This window comes from Pogoniulus pusillus, chromosome 15 (assembly GCF_015220805.1).
Source record: "Pogoniulus pusillus isolate bPogPus1 chromosome 15, bPogPus1.pri, whole genome shotgun sequence".
In the NCBI taxonomy this organism is placed as follows: Eukaryota; Metazoa; Chordata; class Aves; order Piciformes; family Lybiidae; genus Pogoniulus; species Pogoniulus pusillus.
This window is the reverse complement of record NC_087278.1, coordinates 19,435,010-19,452,266: the sequence shown is the minus strand read 5'-3', so window position 1 is coordinate 19,452,266 and position 17,257 is coordinate 19,435,010. Positions and strand designations below refer to the sequence as shown.

Below are 17,257 nucleotides of genomic sequence, written 5' to 3'. Positions count from 1 at the left end.
CAGAGTCCCCAGGAGGGGCTCTCAACCACCCTCCCACCTTCTTTCCACTTCTCTACCTCACCCCAGAGTTTGCCTGTGATGGTTTGAGTGTTACCCACCCCTCAACTCTTATAAAATCACCCAGACTAGACTCAGCCAAGCTGGAAATTAAGAATGAAGCTATATTTACAGCTTAGCACAATATATAAGTGTGGGAATGCAATGTGAGAAGGAATAATAACAAGCAGACTGAGCACTCCGACCTTGGTTCCCACAGCTGCAGGACACCTCACCTGGGGAAGGAGAGATAAATGAGCATCTAGTTAATGAGAAAAACAAGGCATGATGTATGTAAAAGACTGGGTTGTGCTTGCCTAGACTGTGCTAATGTGTAGATGTGAGCTCTGTGCTCAAGTCTGTATGAATGGAGTCAGAACAAACAATAAAGATCTCTGGTCAGATTCACCTTGAATCGTGTGGGGTCTGTGTGGCATTGTTCTGATCACAGCAGTCTGTGTGGCTTTGCCCACTGACCTCCTGCAACAGCAACAAACAGGTATATATGTACATAAATACATAATTATATACAAATTAAAAGTAACACAGAAACACAATGCCCCTCCCAGAAACAGTCAAAGGCCCCAGGAGGGCTCCTGACCCAAATCCCCTTCCCCCTGCCTCTTTCCCTCCCTTCAGAAATAACCAGATGAACCCAGGTGATAAATCTGGAGATCTGAGGTGAGATCTCAACAAAAAGATGACAAGGAGGTTAGAGGAAAAAGAGGGTAGGTGGATTAGAGAGTTAAAGGCAGAGGCAGCCACAGAGATCAGACCACCAGAAAGAAGGCACAGCCAGAAGTGAGAGGCTAGAGGAAAAAGGGGGTAGGTGGATTAGATAGTTAAAGGCAGAGGCAGTCACAGAGATCAGACTGCCAGAATGAAGGCAGAGCCAGAAGTGAGAGCTAAGAAGTGTGTGAGAAGTGAGTGTCTTATCTTTATTTTGACTAGTTGCATTCCTCAGCAGAAAACTGAGGGATATAGAATACTGATGGGTTTTTCTTTTCTTCTCACAGCTAAGAATTTAATTTCTCTCACTCAAAATTAGCCACACACCAGCACATTGCCTTACATGCCAGGTGAGTTTGGAGGATCAGCACAAGGGGTTAGAAAGCAGAAGGATTAGTTACACAGCAAAAGCCTAGGGAGAAAAGCACAGGCAGCCAGTGCGACACAGACACACACCCCCTGATTGTCTTATCTATGTCTTGTGTTCTTGTTTCTATACATCTCAGCAAGCCTCTGAGTGAAGCAGACATCACCACTCTTTCCTTTTCACAGCTAATTATCTAATTTTCCCCATCCTAGCCTCAAACCAGTCCATTGGAGTCATACTTTTTGGATGTTGTGATCTCTGTTTTGCTTAATTTGAAGCTCCCATCAGTAAATGCCCACCTTACCTGTTTGTCCCTTAGCCTAGCTGGCTGAGGGCACCAGATTTTTATTCTTTGTTCCTAATTACTGTTACAGCCATAAGGGAGATTGAGTGAGCTGACTAGAATAGATGAACCAGCTGAGCTCAGAACTCTCCAGCCTGAAGCTGCCACCATCAATGACTCACGAACTTGCCATCCAGGCCTTCCAGTTACTAATGAGCCAATTACAACCCTGTACATTTGTGGCTAGAATGAAAGTTAAATGTTTGCTGATAAAAAGCCTTCCAGTAAGACAAGGGCTCTGTGGAGTTATGAACTGGATGTGAGGAGGAAGTTGTTGAGCATGAGCGTGGTGAGCGCCTGGAAAGGGTTGCCCAGGGAGGCACCCTGGAGGTGTTTCAGGCCAGGCTGGCTGAGGCTGTAGGCAGCCTGATCTAGAGTAGGCTGTCCCTGCCCATGGCAGGGGGGCTGGAGCTGGCTGATCCTTGTGGTCCCTTCCAGCTCTGACTGATTCTATGATTCTATGGTTCTAAGACCTGTGCCTTTCCCCCCATATCACAGAGAGACAGCAGAAAGAAGCATAACCTTGCAGAGTGAAAGGTGGGTTGGTGTGGCTGCTTTCCTTGCATAACAACTTGTAATCATTTTATTAACAGGCCTTATTTTCCATGGATTAATTTGGACTGTGAATTTGTGTATTGTAACTGTACTACTACTAATTAACTGCGTGTTGCATAGATGTCAGCGACTTCTAATCTTAGTTAGACTCAAAGCTCCTTGGTTTTTGTATTCCCCCTTTGGCAATGAGAAGATTTTGCACATTAAACCCCTCTCCATCACTCCTCTCCTCTTTCCCTGTTCTCCCTTTCCTTTTTATTGAGATGCCTCATCATTTTCCCCACCCCTTTATATGTGCACTCATCACCACCCACTGACACAGTGATGGACCAAAAGCATTTTCATCCTTTCTAGAGGCAGAAAGATGCCAGGCATTTGACCCCTCTGGTGCCAGAGGTCCAAAGCACAGTGTGTTCCCCACGACTGATAGATCCTGACCTCAACACGCCCATCACTGGCACACCATGAACGTGAGACTTCCACAGCTGACTCCTCTTCATCCCTCTATGAAGCCAGGCAGCACTGGGGCCTCTCCCTCCATGACCCTAGACAAAAGACACAAAGAGGTGATGAGGAGCAAGGGTACAAGGAAAAGTCATTATGCCAGGCTGCAGGTGACAGGCACACGGGCAGAAAGGCTCAGCATAATGATCCAGCCCTGCCTCTGCACTGGACCACCCCTGCAAGAGGAAGGAACCTGAGCTGCCTTCCCTCCTGACCCCTCAGAGGGCTGTCTTTCAATGAGCTGAAGGAAGAAATGCAGCTTACACACGACGATAATCGCCCTATTTGTTTACAGAAACATGTTCCCACGTCTTTTTGTGGTTTCAGTTTTGAAAAGAGTGAGATTTTCAAGGCTGGGGCTTGTCCTCACATAGATGTGTACAGAGTGCCTAGCACAGCCTGGGCTGTGTGCTGAGAAAAGCCTCTGTATCCTACCAGCGCCGGCAGGGCAGGGGCAGAAAGAGTGCCAGTCCTTCCTCTTCACACGAGCCTCTGCCAAACGAATAAGCAAGCCCTTGGCCAAGAGAAGGATTTCTTCTTCCTCTAGAGTGGTGTCAGCCAGCAGAATTCAGCACTCCAAAGGGCAGAGGCACCCAGACTGCTGCTGAATTTAAAACGGGGGGGTTGAATGGTCTTGGTCAGGCGATGCTTGTGGCTGGTGCAGCTGTATGGCAACAAAAGGAGAAACTGAGAAGGACTGAGGCTCCTCTAACAGGACACAGATGACTTAAGCCCTAGAAAGAAGTAAAGGATTGGGAACACCCTCGTGATACAGATAGTTCTGGGCTATCACAAAAATAGGAAGAGAGGGAATTGAGTTAATCCCAAAGTAAAAGAAATAAACAGTTACTGGAAATAGCTGAGTGGATAATCTGGGAAACTCCCTGGAGGGACTCAAACAGCTTTCAGATTCACAACCACAGGGTGGAAATGGCCACAGCAAAGCATTGCCACCATACCAGGTCTAACAGAAACTTACCTGTAAACACTCATGGGTTTGTGGGGAATCATAAAATGGTCTAGGTTGGAAGGCACCTCAAGGATCATCCAGTTCCAACCCCCTGTCAAAGGCAGGGACACCTCCCACTAGAACAGGTTGTTCAAGGATCAGTGCTGGGCACAGTCCTGTTCAATATCTTTGTTGATGATCTGGACCAGGGGATTGAGTCCAGCATCAGTAAGTGTGCAGATGACACCAAGCTAGGAGCAGGTGTGGATATGCTGAAGGGCAGGAGAGCCCTGCAGAGGGATCTTGACAGGCTGGATGGGTGGGCAGAGGCCAATGGGACGAGATTGAACAAGGCCAAGAGCAGAGTTCTACACTTTGGCCACAACAACCCCAAGCAGCACTACAGGCTGGGGACAGAGTGGCTGAGAGCAGCCAGGCAGAGAAGGACCTGGGGGTGCTGGTAGAGAGGAGCTGAAGATGAGGCAGCAGTGCCCAGGTGGGCAGCAGAGCCAATGGCATCCTGGGCTGGCTCAGGAGCAGTGTGGGCAGCAGGACAAGGGAGGTTCTTCTGCCCCTGTGCTCAACACTGCTCAGGCCACACCTGGAGTGCTGTGTCCAGTTCTGGGCTCATGAATTCAAGGGAGGTGTTGAGGTGCTGGAAGGTGTCCAGAGAAGGGCAGCAAGGCTGGGGAGGGGCCTGGAGCACAGCCCTGTGAGGAGAGGCTGAGGGAGCTGGGGGTGTGCAGGCTGCAGAAGAGGAGGCTCAGAGCAGACCTCATTGCTGGCTACAGCTCCCTGAAGGGAGACTGTAGCCAGGTGGGGTTGGGCTCTTCTGCCAGGCAAGCAGCAACAGAACAAGGGGACAAAGTGTGAAGTTGTGCCAGGGCAGGTCTAGGCTGGATGTTAGGAGGAAGTTGTTGGCAGAGAGAGTGATTGGCATTGGAATGGGCTGCCGAGGGAGGTGGTGGAGTCGCTGTCCCTGGAGGTGTTGAAGCCAAGCCTGGCTGGGGCACTTAGTGCCATGGTCTGGTTGATTGGCCAGGGCTGGGTGCTAGGTTGGACTGGCTGAGCTTGGAGGTCTCTTCCAACCTGCTTGATTCTACTATTCCATGAATCTATAAGCACCACTCGATGGATAATCTCTGGGAAAAAAATAGCTAAAAGATCTAAGTAAAATATTCTCCATCACATTTTTCATGGAGAAAGTGGAGCAACAACAAAAAACCTCTACCCTGTCCTCTGGAGGAAGTGAATTGCTGTCTGGAGGAAAGTGAGACGTGGTGAAAATGTATTCAGGTGTAAATATGAATCACTCGGTCCTGAAATTAGAAGGGTGATAAAACTGAATCCAAAGTTTGCTGAAGCCAAAAGGATGTCTTGAATTTATGGGATGTTGGAGCAGGCCCATACATAATGCAAAATTACTGCTGAACTTTACAGAGTAAATGAGTGTTGAGACAGATAAATCAGAATGCACTCAGTACTATGCAACTAGGATTAATTATCCTTTCATGTGCCTTTGCTCCGTGTTATTCCAGAGAGATACTCTTGTTATCCTCAGCTAAGTTATAGGCTGTTAAATTAACAGCATGCAGGCTGGCACAACTGAAAACAAACCAGGAACAATGGCCTGACTTCCCCTGTCTGTGAGAACAGGGCAAATGGCAGAGGCTGTTTGTCAGCACTGAGTGGAACATAACATATATAACATCTGACAGCAGCCCCAATCAAACCACTGTAGCAGGGGGAGACAATACTCCCCCAGTGTCAGCCTCTGTGTGCTCAGAGTCACTTTCAATTAACTTCCCTCATTTGTGAGGTAGATGCTGGAGCAGTTCTGAAGGGATCTAAAAGCTCAGAGTAAATGAAAAACACTCACGTGCTTCACTCAATGCACTTCTGCCAGGCAGAGACAGTTTGATAGGTTCTTTCTTCAGTGGAGAGACAGACAGACAGACGTGTGGGGTCACCCAGTCCTGTCAGCACTGTCCATTCACTCACAATGAACACACACAATAGGTCAGGTTGTCCTAACCGGGACACAGGAGTTTCCCTGCAGCTCCCTGGGCAGTTCCCTTGAGAAGCTACTGGCCAAGAATCATAGAATCAAAAAGGTTAGAAGAGAGCTTCAAGCTCAGCCAGTCCAACCTAGCACCCAGTCCTATCAAATCAACCAGACCATGGCAGTAAATGCCCCAGCCAGGCTTGGATTCAACACCTCCAGGCACAGTGACTCCACCACCTCCCTGGGCAGCCCATTCCAATGCCAATCACTCTCTCTGACAACAACTTCCTCCTGACATCCAGCCTAGACCTCCCCTGGCACAACTTGAGACTGTGTCCCCTTCTTCTGTTGCTGCTTGCCTGGCAGAAGAGACCAACCCCACCTGGCTACAGCCTCCCTTCAGGTAGTTGTAGACAGCAATGAGCTCTGCCCTGAGCTTCCTCTTCTGCAGGCTGCACACCCCCAGCTCCCTCAGCCTCTCCTCACAGGGCTGTGCTCCAGGACCCTCACCAGCTTTGTCACCCTTCTCAGGACACTCTCCAGCACTTCAGCAAGGTCCAGAACAAAACAAATCCCACCATTCTTCTACAGATGCCACCACAATCTTCTACCAAATTCTGGATCCACATTTGTTCAGAGGAACAAATATTTATGCAACCTTGACATTAGTCACTGCCATTTTGGGGGTCTGTGAGAGTTTCTCCTCATCAGCTTAGTACAGCCTAATCTCTATGTTCACATACAGACCTCCATCTCTTGCTGAGTGCAGCAGTTGGAGACAGGGCTGCTTAAGGATGGGATAGGGCATGTGGATGGAAGCATCATCCTAGAGTTTAATCAGGGTCAAAAGCAGTGCTAAGCAGCAAAAAGAAGACATGAACATTTGGTGCTGGAGAAGAGCCTGCTTGCTTTTAATACACCAGAGAAACAGCTTGCAGAGCTGACCTTGGCAGCAAAGCAACAGCAGCCTGGGACAAGATATCACTTTTGCAAGCAGCCTCTGTGAGACTGCAAACAGAACAAAAACAACATTAGAAGAAAGCTTTCCTTTTCCTCTTCATCCACAGGGGCTGACATGGACCTCTCTGGAAATGAATGTGCTAATAATGCATCCTTACCAGGGTTGCAATCTTCACACATTTTTGCCACATGATGTGTTACTCTGGACCATGTTGAGTGTGAACCAGAGCAGCCTCCAAAATAAACTCACAAATGCAATCTAAAGATACTTCAGAGCATATCAGTTAAATTGGATTGTTTGAGGTCTAAAAAGTTACTGGAAAATTAATGATCCCATCAGGAACATCAAAACTGCATTTTGGCCCCGTTTTGAAAGGAGAATAAATCTTGTGAGGAGCAACTGAAGGAGCTGGGGCTGGTTAGTTTGAAGTGCCATGGTCTGGTTGATTGGGCAGGGCTGGGTGCTAGGTTGGACTGGATGAGCTTGGAGGTCTCTTCCAATCTGCTTGATTCTATGATTCTAAAAAGAGGAGGCTGAGGGGAGACCTCATCACTCTCTACCTGAAAGGAGGTTGTGGAGAGGTTGCTGCTGGTCTCTTCTCACAGGCAAATAGTGATAGAACAAGAGGGAATGGCCTCAAGCTGTGACTGGGTAGGTTTAGTCTGGACATTAAGAAACATTTTTCCCCAGCAAGATTGGTCAGGCATAGGAATGTGCTGCCCAGGAAGGTGGTGGAGTCACCAACCCTGGGTGTGCAAAGGCAGGGTCAATATAGGGAACTCTCCTGAAGAGGAGAATGTGCTCTTCATGTGTCTCCAGACTTGTGTACTAGGACTGCACTCTCCCAGTCCATGGAAGAGTCTAGAGTGTTGCAGTCAGTCAATGTGTGTGATATGCACTTGTAGAAGGAACAGGAGGTCAGTGAACAGTATTGCATTGGAATGAGCTGCCCAGGGAGGTGGTGGTCAGCAACCCTGGATGTGTTTAAAAGTCACTTGGATGTGGTGCTTAAAGATATGGTTTAGGTTGCACCTTGTAGAGCAGAGCCATCAGTTGGACTTGGTGATCCTGAGGGGCTTTTCCAACCTGAATGTTTTGGTGATTCTGAGAAAAACATGTTTCCAAATCATAGAATCATATCATAGAATCAAGCAGGTTGGAAGAGACCTCCAAGATCATCCAGTCCAACCTAGCACCCAGCCCTAGCCAGTGTAGGTAAGGCAGGGCTGACTTCTCTTGGGCAGATAAAAATTAAACTGATTTGCAACAAATGTAGATTCAAATAAAAATTAAACAAGTCTGGTTTGTTCTCCTCCTTTAGTACCTTACAAGTCTGGTTTCTTCTCCTCCTGTAGTACCTCAGAGTGCCTTGTAAATACTATTTCACTGCATAAAAAAACTTAATGAAAAATACATCAATTATCTGTCCCTTTCCTCTGTAGGTATCAGAGAATGACAGGGGTTGGAAAGGACCTCTGGAGATCATCTAATCATAGAATCAACCAGGTTGGAAGAGACCTCCAAGCTCAGCCAGTCCAACCTAGCACTCAGACCCATCCAATCACCCAGACCATGGCACTAAGTGCCCCAGCCAGGCTTGGCTTCAACACCTCCAGCCACAGAGACTCCAGCACCTCCCTGGGCAGCCCATTCCAATGCCAATCACTCTCTCTGACAACAACTTCCTCAGAACATCCAGCCTAGACCTCCCCTGGCACAACTTCACACTCTGTCCCCTTGTTCTCTTGCTGCTTGCCTGGCAGAAGAGCCCAACCCCACCTGGCTACAACCTCCCTTCAAGGAGCTGCAGACAGCAATGAGCTCTGCCCTGAGCCTCCTCTTCTGCAGGCTGCACACCCCCAGCTCCCTCAGCCTCTCCTCACAGGGCTGTGCTCCAGGCCCCTCCCCAGTCTTGCTGCCCTTCTCCAAACACCTTCCAGGACTTGAACATCTCTCTTGAACTGAGTAGCCCAGAGCTGGACACAGCACTCAAGGTGTGAGCAGTGCTGAGCACAGGGGCAGAATAATCTCTCTTGTCCTGCTGGCCACACTGCTCCTGAGCCAGGCCAGAATGCCATTGGCTCTTGTTCCAAGAGCACAAAGACAACAGCATCTGCCCCATTGTTTGGAGCCAAATAGAATACAAAACCAAACCTGAATAATCTTATTTTACAGTTGCTATATGAGTCAGAGTATCTGATTTGACAGCTACACAGGATACACAAGAAAGAGGTGAAAATAAACTGCAGTTCTGGTGACATCTAGTTGAGCCTGTGCAGCCTTCCACAACTGATGACAGCTGGGTTGAAACCAGCAGCAGGTAACAAAAGCTGTTGCCTGCTAGGAGATTGTCAGGAGCTGTGAGTTTCTTTGGTATCATAAATTCAAAAGGGACTGTGCATTTGTTGCTACTAAGGTTATTTGTGTCATCCTGGCTCCCAGAGGATAAAAATCTCATGACACTAAGATCATGGGAAAGGTTGAAAATAACTCCCATTACCAAATGAATCACAAAAGTGGAATCCTTGAAATGCCTTTGAGGGTAGACCCCCTCATTATACAAAGTTAGCGCAGAAAATCCTTGATATCTAGAGCAGAAATTTTAGGCAAATTGCTGGTTTTAGATATCATAATTTATGCAATCTGGCTGTAAAATGAAGATATTTTTAGGTTCCCTGCAACTCAAGGTCCTTAAGGTTCATTTGGGGTTTGTTTTGTTTTGTTGTTTCCATTCTGAGCTTCACAAAAAGACTCAGCTTCCTCAAGACCTGAAGCAAGCAGCAACAGAAGGAGGGGACACAGTGTGAAGTTGTGGCAGGGGATGTCTGGGATGGATGTTAAGAGGGAGTTGTTGCCAGGAAGATTGACTGGCATTGGAATGGGCTGCCCAGGTTGGTGGTGGAGCTGCCATCCCTGGAGGTGTTGAAGCCAAGCCTGGCTGGGGCACTTAGTGCCATGGTCTGGTTGCTTGGCCAGGACTGGGTGCTAGGTTGGACTGGCTGAGCTTGGAGATCTTTTCCAGGCATAGCAATTCCTAGTGATTAGATGTTGTGCTGAGGGCTTTGGTTCAGGACTTGTCAGTGTGAGATCAATGACTGGACTGGCTGAGCTTGAAGGTCTTTTCCAACCTAAGAAACTCTGTCCTTCTCTTGGCCTCTGAGTTGCTTTGCTGCAAAGGATGCAGTTCCATAGCTGTAGTGAAGATATCATTGCCCTGCCAATACAAATAGAATAAATCTTGGTGATGCCTTTGAAGATTAGGATCTGACCCTCAAACTGGCAGCCAGAGTAGGCTTGGTATCAGTGCAGAGGAATGATACAGAATTGCTGCAGCTCTTATCTAAAAGTGAGACAGCTGCACTCTTCCAGAGGAGAAGATCTGGTGTTGTTTTTACCTTTGGCCAACCTCCAGAAGTGATGGGCTACTGTAGTCAAGATCTCTTCTGACACAGGGAAATGGAATCAATTCAAGAGAGATGTTGAGGTGCTGGAAGGTGTCCAGAGAAGGGCAGCAAGGCTGGTGAAGGGCCTGCAACACAAACCCTATCAGGAGAGGCTGAGGGAGCTGGGATTATTTAGCCTGGAGAAGAGGAGGCTCAGGGCAGAGCTCATTGCTGTCTGCACCTACCTGAAGGGAGGTTGTAGCCAGCTGAGCTTGGGGTCTTCTCCCAGACAATCAGCACCAGAACAAGGGGACACAGTCTCAAATTGTGCCAGGGGAGGTCTAGGCTGGATGTTAGGAAGAAGTTCTTCACAGAGAGAGTGATTTGCATTGGAATGGGCTACCCAGGGAGGTAGTGGAGTCACCATCCTTGGAGGTGTTCAAGAGAAGACTGGATGAGGCACTTAGTGCCATGGTCTAGTTGACCGGATAGGGCTGGGTGCTAGGTTGAACTAGATGATCTTGAAGGTCTCTTCCAACCTAGTTGATTCTATGATTCTATGATGGGTTTTTGCCATGCTGCCTCTGAGCTAATGACTAGGCTGATGTTTCTGATCACATCAACATCTGGATGGAAGAAAATACAGTCTGGCTACATAGGTCAGCTCTGGAAGGCAGCTACTGTTATTTTGGCATGGCACATCATTGATCTGAGCAACTGGTTCCTCGTTCAAGCACTTTAGTCTGTGGAACTTCTGTTGCTGAATTCTTCTGTGGAAAACTATACATCCAAACAATCACATATGGCTGATATAATTCCATTTTCCAAAGTGGTATCATATGTCTACTGAAGCAGGATTTCTGTCCAGGACAAGCTGGCAGTAAAAGACTTAAGAAAATCACCCGGACTAGGCTCAGCTGCTGGAAATTAAAGAATGAAGCTTTACATTCACAGCTTAGCACAAGATACAAGCAGATAGTTAAAGTGTCTACAGCTATAGACAGAAATATACAAGTTAAAAAGGTAATACAGGAACACAACAGCCCTGCCAGAAACCAGAGTCCCCAGGAGGGGCTCCAAACCACCCTTCCAGCGCTCTACCTTACCCCAGACTTTGCCTTACATTCAAGGTGAGTTTGGAGAATGGGCCAAGGGGGTTAGGAAGCAGAAGGATTAGTCAGACAGACAGCAGGTTAGGGGGAGAAGTGAGGCAGCCAGAGCCAGAGCCAGCAGCTCTGTTATCTATGTTTGTGTTCTTATTCTTATCCATCTCAGCAAGCCTCTGAGTGCAGCAGCCATCACCTTTGTTTCCTTTCCACAGCCTAGCATCCAATTCTTCTCACCCAAATATTCCAGCTAGGCTCAAACCAGCACACACTCCTGATTGATTCCTAGGTCTGTTTGGCTGATTAGAATTCCCCAACCTACCCTTATGTGATTCACACCCATACATCTGCCCTACTTCAGCAGAGAGCTGCTGTTCCATACAGACAGCACAGTATTGATTCAAACAAGAGTGCTCTTGTGCATCTCTTCTTTCTTTTTTTCTTAGCTTCTCCAAAAACCACCCCCCCCAAATTAAATCAGTCATAATACCTTGCATTGTATGGGTGTGAATAAAGCTAATGTCTTTATCCACTGAAAGGCAGCAGCTGATCACTAAGCCAGCATAAATAAAACAAGTATGTTAAATGTAGTACTGTACATTTACATTAGAGCCAGAGCATTCCAGCCTTCTCTGAAGTACTGTGGCCCTCCTTCATGAGGATGATAATGATGTCTGTTATTTTCTAACCTCCCTTTTCATCTTACAACACAAATATTTGCTCTTCTGTTACTACAGCACAAAAAAGGTTCTAGGCTGTGACTGCGATGCTGCGATTCTTTGACCCCTGTGTTATCCTTTTGCCCTGGGAGAAGCAGAAAAGATGCTTGTGGAATGAGCACGTTGGTACTGCTTGGATTATCTTCATAAAAGCAGCTGAAGTGAGTTTCAAAACATTTGTGCTCTGCCAGAGTCAGCTGCCTTGGTTCTCAGGAGTTTGTGTGAACTGTTGTTTCGTGGCTTTTCTTGGCTCCTGCATGTGTGGGGACTTTTGGAGAGTTCAGTGAACCCAAAGCTCAAAGCAGAAATGTTTCACCTCTGTTTTCTACTGAAGACAGCTTTTAATTAAAAAAAAAAAAGCCAAAATTAGTTTTCTGGAAAATATTTTAAAAGCAATTTTAGGCTCCTTCAGCTTGTTTGGTGAAAAGGAATTCCATACATAGACTCGAAAGTCTAGGCTGGGCAGTCCAGCTTTTGCTGTAATGCATTCATACAATCATAGAATCAGGCAGGCTGGAAGAGAGCTCCAAGCTCAGCCAGCCCAACCTAGCACCCAGCCCTGGCCAAGCAACCAGACCATGGCACTAAGTGCCCCAGCCAGGCTTGGCTTCAACACCTCCAGGGATGGCAGCTCCACCACCTCCCTGGGCAGCCCATTCCAATGCCAATCATTCTCTCTGCCAACAACTTCCTCAGAACATCCATCCTAGACCTCCCCTGGCACAACTTCACACTGTGTGCCCTTCTTCTCTTGCTGCTTGCCTGGCAGAAGAGACCAACCCCACCTGGCTACAGCCTCCCTTCAGGTAGCTCTAGACAGCAATTTGCTCTGCCCTGAGCCTCCTCTTCTGTAGGCTGCACACCCCCAGCTCCCTCAGCCTCTCCTCACAGGGCTGTGCTCCAGGACTTAGCTGGAAAGTGTTCTAGTTCTATGTGTTCTAGCTTGAGCCTAGCTAAAATGCTTTGGTGAGAAGAACTAGATTACAGGCTGTGAAAAAGAAACAATGGTGATGTCTACTTCACTCATAGGCTTGCTGTGATGTATAAGAACAAGAACATAAACACAGATAAGGGAGTTGCTCTCTGGGCTTTGTGGGCTGCACCTCTCTCTAACCTAACCTGCTGTCTGTGTGACTAATCCATCTCTTCCTGACCCCCCCTGGCTGACCCTCAAAACTACCTTATATATAAGGCAAGATCTAGGGTAAGTTAGAGGGGTGGGAGGAAGATGGAAGGGTGGTTGAGAGCCCTTCTTAGGGACTCAGGTTTCTGGGAGGGCTGCTGTGTTTCTGTATTACATTTTTACCTTGTATGTTGCTGTATATCACTGTCTATATTGTACCTATCTGCTTGTATATCCTGCTAAGCTGTAAATATAAGCTCCTCCTTGGGCAACCCATTCCAGCCTCTCACCACTCTCATGCTCAACAACTTCCTCCTCACCTCCAGCCTCACTCTCCCCACCTCCAGCTTTGCTCCATTCCCCCCAGTCCTGGCACTCCCTTACAGCCTCAAAAGTCCCTCCCGTTTTTTTCTAGCCCATTCAGATGCTGGAAGGCCACAAGAAGGTCCCCTGGGAGCCTCCTCTGCTCCAGCCTGCACAGCCCCAACTCTTTCCGTCTGTGCTCACAGCAGAGCTGCTGCAGCCTCTGAGCATCCTCCTGGCCCTGCTCTGGACACACAATCCAGCATCTCCACATCCCTCTTGTAAAAGGGGCTCCAGGGCTGAATGCAGAACTGGATGACCCCTAAGCCATGCCACCAAGTGCCAGATCCAGGCTTTTCTTAAAGACCTCCAAGGATGGTGACTCCACCACCTCATTGGGCAGTCCATTCCAGTGCCTAAATTGCTGTCCAGTGCCCTTGAATTGCTGCCTATGCCAAGGACTTTTACACAGTAATTTTTCTAAGTTATACAAATGGATGTTGCCTGTGAGTAGTCTTGGCTTTCTTTTTTCTTTCTATCATACAATCATAGAATGGGTTAGTTTGGAATGGAACTCAAAGCTCAGCCAGTTCCAACCCCCTGCCATATGCAGGGACACCTCCCACTAGAACAAGCTGCTCAAAGCCTCAGCCAACCTGGCCTTGAACATCTCCAGGGAGGTTGTGGAGGATAGAATCACTCAATGTGATCAAAGATCACATTGGGTGATTCTATCCTCCACAACCTCCCTGGGCAACCTCTGCCAGTGTCTCACCACCCTCACTGCAAAGAACTTCTTCCCAACATCCAGTTTAAATCTACCTTCTGCCAGTTTAAACCCATTCCTCCTCATCCTGTCTTGTTTTCTCCCTAGAAAGTAGAGCTCATTTCTTCCAGAAGCCTCATCCTGTCATTACAAGACCTTGTCAGTAGTCCCTCCCCAGCCTTCTTTGAGCCCCTTCAGATACTGGAAGGCCACTCCAAGGTCTCCTCAAAGCCTTCTCTTCTCCAGGCTGCACAGCCCCAACACTCTCAGCCTGTCCCTGCAGCAGAGCTGCTGCAACCCTCTGAGCATCTTGGTGGCCTACTCTGGACTGGCTCCAACAGTTCCATGTCCTTCTTGTATTGAGGGCTCCAGAGCTGCACTCAGGACTGCAGGTGGGGTCTGAGGAGAGCAGAGCCAAGGGGCAGAGTCCCCTCCCTTGCCCTGCTGCCCACACTGCTCTTGCTGCAGCCCAGCACAGGGTTGTTTCTGGGCTGCACTCACACTGCAGGCTCCTGTGGAGCTTTTCATCAGCCCAGACCCCCAGGTCCTGTTCCTCAGGGCTGCTCTTAGCCATTCCCCATCCAGCCTGGAGCTGTGCTTGGCTTCCTTGGCTCTTGCTCTTTTCTCTGTGGTTACACCAAGAACGCAATTTGGGGTTATACATTTCCTCAACCACTGTCTGGACACAGCATCTCTCAGACTACTTTGGGACTAAATCAGGCTATTGATTTATTAAAGTTTCCTGTTTTCCCTGCCAGTAGCTCTGTTTGAGAGCAAAGGGACACATCTTGTGGCCAAACCAGCCATTGTGGCTCCTTGCTCTCCAAGTCTGAGTTGTGTGATGGGTTTCTATCTCTTTCCTTTCTCCTTTCCCCTAAATTGCCTTCAGAAACGACTATTACACATCTTGTGTAGGTAACTGCAACTTGCAGCCTGAGGAAGGCCTGACAGAACTGAAGAATGAACACTCTCTTTCCCTTCTGGCTCTGGAAGGGATTGGAGTTCAGCTGGGGCTGTTCACATGCCAAACCCCAGATCTTCATCCTTTCCAGAAGGCTCTGGAGGTGCATATAACAATTTGGACCAGGGGCCACAAAATCTGAAAGCAACTTGAAAAGGGAGGGTTTTTTTGCATTGTGTTTGACATCAGTTTTGAACTAACTTCTCCACTGCGGCCTGAGAGAAGCTGAGGCTCAGTTTTGACTTGCAGGTAATTTATAAGAAATACTGAGCTCTGCTGTTGGTGTAGCAGGGAGGCTGTATGCATGCAAACCTGTGTGCTGTGAGGGTTAGGGTTTGACACACTAGAAGGTACAACTCAAGGTGTTAGAAAAGCACAAGTCTAGAACTTGAACTCAGCTTCCTCTGTCATGAGACTGAAGGAAGCTCCTGCATCCTGTAGGTAGAAATTGGCCACAGCTTGAGTACTGTGGCCACTGTGTCTAATTATGGGCTCCTCAATTCAAGAGAGATGTTGAGGTGCTGGAAGGTGTCCAGAGAAGGGCAGCAAGGCTGGGGAGGGGCCTGTGAGGAGAGGCTGAGGGAGCTGGGGGTGTGCAGTCTGCAGAAGAGGAGGCTCAGGGCAGACCTCATTGCTGCCTACAACTACCTGAAGGGAGGCTGTAGCCAGGTGGGGTTGGGCTCTTCTGCCAGGCAAGCAGCAAGAGAAGAAGGGGACACAGTGTGAAGTTGTGGCAGGGGAGGTCTAGGCTGGATGTTCTGAGGAAGTTGTTGTCAGAAAGAGTGATTGGCATTGGAATGGGCTGCCCAGGGAGGTGGTGGAGTCACTGTACTTGGAGGTGTTGAAGCCAAGCCTGGCTGGGGCACTTAGTGCCATGGTCTGGTTGCTTGGCCAGGGCTGGGTGCTAGGTTGGGCTGGCTGAGCTTGGAGGTCTCTTCCAACCTGCTTGATTCTATGATTCTATGAATTCTCAGCTGGGTACTTGAACTATGTTGTAAATAGTTTCCCTTACTTTGTTCTTTGTTTGCTGGGTTTTTTTTGCTTGCTTGCTTGCTTGGTTTTGTTGTGGATCCTTTTGTGTCAATAAACTTCAATATTTTCTTTTGACATTTCCTCACATTAATTTTAATCTTCATCAGAGTTAACAGAATCATAGAACAACTGAGGCTGGATCAGACCTCAGACATCATCTAATCCAACCTCCCTGCCATGGGCAGGGATGCCTCTCAGCTAGCCCAGGTTACTCAAGGCCCCATCCCATCTGATGTGAACATCTCCAGGGAGTGGGCATCCACAACTGCTCTGGACAATCCATTCCAGAGCTTTGCCACCCTCCTAGTAAGGAATTGCTTTCTGAGATTGAATCCAAACTGGTTCTCTTTCAATGTAAATCCATTTTCCCCTTGTTCCCTTGTCCTATGGGTGGACATTCTCAGTTATTGGAAGGCAGTTATAAGGTCCCCCCAGAGTCTTGTCTTCTCCAGGCTGAACAGCCGCAGTTCTTTTAACCTAATCTCATAGGCTAGATCGTTAATGTACTAATACATATGTAAGGAGCTCCACTCAGTGGCAGGAGAATGTATTTCCAACTGTAGTATTTCATAGGATCAACCAGGCTGGAAGAGACCTCCGAGCTCAGCCAGCCCAACCTAGCACCCAGCCCTGGCCAAGCAACCAGACCATGGCACTAAGTGCCCCAGCCAGGCTTGGCTTCAACACCTCCAGGCTCAGAGACTCCACCACCTCCCTGGGCAGCCCATTCCAATGCAAATCACTCTCTCTGCCAACAACTTCCTCAGAACATCCAGCCTAGACCTCTCCTGCCACAACTTGAGACTGTGTCCCCTTGCTCTGTTGCTGCTTGCCTGGCAGCAGAGCCCAACCCACCTGGCTACAGCCTCCCTTCAGGGAGTTGTAGAGAGCAACATTTAACATTCCATAGAATCATAGAATCAGTCAGGGTCGGAAGGGACCACAAGGAGCAGCCAGTTCCAACCCCCCTGCCATGCCCACAGACATCCTACCCTAGAGCAGGCTGCCCACAGCCTCATCCAGCCTGGCCTTAAACATCTCCAGAGATGGGGCTTCAACCACCTCCCTGGGCAAGCCATTCCAGGCTCTCACCACTCTCATGGTGACCATTTAACATGAGAGGAAAAGAGTCTCTGGAAATGCAAATATGTGCACTCTCTGCACTTAACTCCATCTCTGCATGATGTATTTCAATCAAAGCAGTAGAATCATGACCCTTCACTAATTGTCTGCAACATCACTGAGGGAATTCAATCCCTGGCTGTGGAAAGATGCTGTTTAATCAAGCAGAATTAAACATTCTAAGTAAAAGACAGAGTCTTGCCCAGATGCTTTATAACCTATGACTGGCACTAATTATTCCATGCAGTAATGAGGTGAATTACACTGTATGATTACCTAGCCCTGATTACTTC

General features: G+C 48.1%; 1 long non-coding RNA gene across 1 annotated transcript in view; it reads right to left on the bottom strand.

Annotated features, from left to right (window-relative positions):
* LOC135181996 (uncharacterized) overlaps positions 1 to 17,257 on the bottom strand; it is a 30,832-nt gene that overhangs the window by 645 nt on the left and 12,930 nt on the right. Inside the window, exons 3-4 of the long non-coding RNA XR_010305039.1 lie at positions 2,469 to 2,575; positions 446 to 516 (exon numbers count right to left, since the gene is read on the bottom strand). This is a non-coding gene — a long non-coding RNA (uncharacterized LOC135181996). The remainder of the gene's footprint in view (positions 1 to 445; positions 517 to 2,468; positions 2,576 to 17,257) is intronic.